Source organism: Octopus bimaculoides, chromosome 2 (genome assembly GCF_001194135.2).
Source record: "Octopus bimaculoides isolate UCB-OBI-ISO-001 chromosome 2, ASM119413v2, whole genome shotgun sequence".
Lineage (NCBI taxonomy): Eukaryota > Metazoa > Mollusca > Cephalopoda > Octopoda > Octopodidae > Octopus > Octopus bimaculoides.
In genome coordinates, this window is record NC_068982.1 from 160,194,634 (window position 1) to 160,198,862 (window position 4,229).

Sequence of the window (4,229 nt, forward strand, 5' to 3'; positions counted from 1 at the left end):
TATATATATATATATGCACACAAACTTTCTCTCTCTCAGTTGTACCTATATTGTATATAATTATTCATTTCATGCCAAGACTTCATTAACCGTTACTAGAGAAATATTTCGTTTCTCCTAGTCACACAGCCATAGCAAGATCTGAATCACAGACCTCAATATATCCCTTTTTAATGCTTTCAGCTTTCACTAAATAGAAAGACATTCTATTTAGGCAGTTCTTTTTATATAATATACCCAAACACGCATAATCATCAGTCAATATATGCCCTCAAAAACATACATACATATCTATCTATCTATCTATCTATCTATCTATCTATCTATAAATATATTTATATACTCATAGTACCTGTAACCTCCGCCAGTTTATTCTGATATTGTATATATATATATATATATGTGTGTGTGTGTGTGTGTGTGTGTGTGTATGTGTATTCACTCAAAACGCAGACTCAAAGAAAGGATGGAAGAATAATTCTGCACTTCATTTCTAAATTTCTAAAAGTGTGTCTCTTATATAATACAAGAGTCAAATAAAAAATATGACAACCTAAATATTAAAGAAATTAAAATAGTATATATATATATTTATTTGAAATATTGCATAATTAATAATATAAATACCATTAGAATTACTTGGCTCTCTAGAAATCAAAAGTAACATACTTTCTTGTTATGTGTTAGTAACACTAATTGTTTTCACCTGTATTTTCTTCTTTAATTAGAATTTTTTAAAAATTAATTTCCCTAACATATGTGTAAAAACATTTTATTTTTATTTTTTAAATGCCTCTTCACTTCTGAAAACCAATTTTTGTCTTATTTTTCTTCTAGCGAAATTTAATTTTATTAATATCACCATAATTTCTTGTACTGATTTAGTTGAAAATGTATGATTTTGAAATGTTTATAATATTGATTTGGTTCCTAATATAGACAGCTTTTGGAGCGATGCACTGCGTGGTATGATATCTCTTTACACTATAATTTGTTATAAATATTTACAGTAGAACTGTTTTCATTGTTCATCCGTGCTTTTAAATTGAACAAACACGCATATATGCTAAAGTTTCTGGAGGCAAAAATGCTGATTTTGTTTCTTAATGCGAGACTTCTTACTGTTAATGTTACATGTCAAATTATATGAACAACTTATAATCGGCACCATTGTATTTTTAATGGCGACTGTTACATGTAACAGTCTTTGAAGACAAAGAGGCTGTTCAAGTCACATTTAATTATTTCTTGGAGGCCGAAATATTTCCTCGTGGAACTATCACTTATAAGCCTCGAGCTTTACTTTCCCTGTTGTTGAACTTAGAGATACATACACAAGCCCTTTAGATATCTATAGATCTGATTTAATCAATTAAACTGTTAGAACAAACTTAATTTCAAAGCTTTCTATGGTCACAGATTGTTTTAAGGCAAAAAAAAAGTAATTAAAATGGGTTTGATTTATTATATCAATTGCAATATTTTATTCGTAATCTTTTATAAACATCCAGTGGACCACATGTAGCTCAACATGGAGGAGCTCGAATGTGTGTCAAACTTCAGTGGCAAGATTATGAAACAAAAGTTTTATAAAAATTGCATCAGTATATTGTATTCGTAAAGATCGTGTTATATTATGCTCTAGAGTTAATATTTAATGATGTTGTCTGGTGTCTGCTTATAGACTTTTTGAAATACTGTTTTGAGTTTAATTTTTGTGTGGAATACAATCTTATTTGGTGAAGCAATTACTAAATCAAATTCTCGAAACAATTTTTTTTCTGGAGACGATCTCTTTTTGGTTACGATGTAAATACCAAATCACATCATAATTAAGAACGCATTGCTGAAACACGTCTAGAAGAAATAAACAGTGGTATGTATAGCGATGTCGGACCCATGATAATATATGTAAAAATAACACACTTACTTGAAGTGTCACGAATATCCTAGAAAAGGGAATGCTTTGTTGATTGGAATGTGTATTAGATAATTCAATGTTATATGAGAAATCTTACTTAGAAGCAGTACATATATATAAGAAATCTTACTTAGAAACACATCTATGCGAAATTTTACTTAGAAACTCGTATATGAGAAATCTTACTTAGAAGCACTACACCTACCGTTTATATTGTAAATGCCTTTTCATAAAATTGATATATGTTTTGTTAAGAATGAACACTCAGCCTAATAAAGACCATGGCTTACACATTCTCTAATCGTTGCTGCAAATAAATGATATGCTAAAAACTACACTATTGGAAATCGCTTGATATAAATTATGTGATAAATGTGAAAGAAACGTCAAAGACTGTCGTGATAAATGCTTTGCCATAATTTTATTCTTTAATATACTGAATTCAAATTTAGCCGTTGTTTCGTTTGTCTTCATTTAATTTGATCGAGAAATATCCGCTCTGTTGCACATTTGTCTTAGGACTGAGAAGCAGACAATATTGCAACTACTGCTACGTCTTCAAAAAATAAAAAGAACGCTCACATTTCAAAATGTCACTATCTTTGCAGTACAGAAGATTAATTCATTCAGAATTTAATAACTCGGAAAAATCTCACTCTTTAGTACGTTAGACTAATACTGAATGTTAAGTCTACATGTTGCATAACAAATACATTTTTCTTTATAAATTATTCTCACACATTAATGGCGTATATGACAGAAGTGAAATCTATACATTAGAAGCAGAAGTGGTATTTTAATATATATACATACACACACATATATATATATATATATATATGTGTGTGTGTGTGTGTGTGTGTGTGTGCTTGTACATGTGTGTGTGTGCTTGTGCATGTGTGTGTGTGTGTGTGTGTGTTGGTATGTGTGTGTGTATGTAAATGGCATTCTTGCTAAATTTGACAATTTTTAATGTCTCCTTTTCTCAGGAACCGCTTGATGTATTGGTGAGCAGTTATTGTCGTTGGAGCGCATAAAGATTAAAGTTGAAACTGAAAGTTAGCTAGCTGACATAGAGGACTGGACGCCATCTGAATATTGGAAAACATTTACTTGCAGTATGATGATACGCACGATGTATGAAAATACCGGCATCATATCTGTTGCTCAATGCTGTGTGAATACTGTAACGGCTATAAGACGTCATATGAATACCTGCAACAGAGATTACGATGCCAGGAAAGAATGCAAAAGGCGATTAGACTGCGTCCTCATGCCGGTATTCATCACCAAATCTTTGAGAAGGCCCTGGAGAACGCATGCTCCAAGTTCCAGAGCCATCATGAGGTCGTGGTGGCTATTACGGGTAAACTGAAGGCGGCTATTACGAGTAAACTCTTATTTCCCAGGCAGAATCTAGCTATACTAGATTATGGCATAAGATATGTTTTTCTCGTTATCAATGGCACCTCAAACTTTTCATCTATGACCTCTCATATGACTGTACAGTTCTGTTGCGGGTCTGCAAAGTTTGAAGCATAGATGACAGACAAAAGTTGTAACTTTTACTGGATTGATCAGATCACTTTGAGAGATATGATCTCTGTGAACCGCCAGACGTCCCTTGAGACGTGAAATCAACTAGCAAGCCCTTTCAGTAACTTAACACGCCGAACCACACAGTCGAAGACGAAGGAGATTGCATACAGTTGATCTTTCGTGGGACTTCATATGGTTGACACACCTAGCTTTAGAAAGGAGTAGACAGCCACAACTTTTACACTTCCACTATTTCATGCTCTCAGCATGGTTCTGATGAGAGTCAATCACGGAAGCCAGTGCCTTAGGTATTCGTGATCAATGCGACTCTTTTCAGAAAGTTTACAACCTTCCCTTCTACGTTTCATTCACTCAGCTTTTTCTAGGATTTTACATTAATTTAGTTCCTTTAGAAATCCTTTTAGGCAGTCTTTGTAATTTTTTCTGGTTTGTGCTGAAGACGCATTCCAGTATGTAACTCACCGTAGAAGAGTAGCTTGGGAATCCTGTTATCTTATATACGCTTAACATAGCCTGCCCATTATCTCTTGATGTTGAGTACATTTCTCTAAAAAATTCTTTTATATAAGCGCTCAAGCAGATTGTGATGCCTTCAGTTTAATGTCTATGCTTCAGGATAGTACAATAGAGCTGTTAGTACGAACACTATATAAAAGCTCAGCTCGGTCTAGATAGAGATGCTGCGATTTTCCCAGCCTCATTTCTCAGACTTGCCAAATGTTACAGATATGTGTCTGCGTGTAAGAAG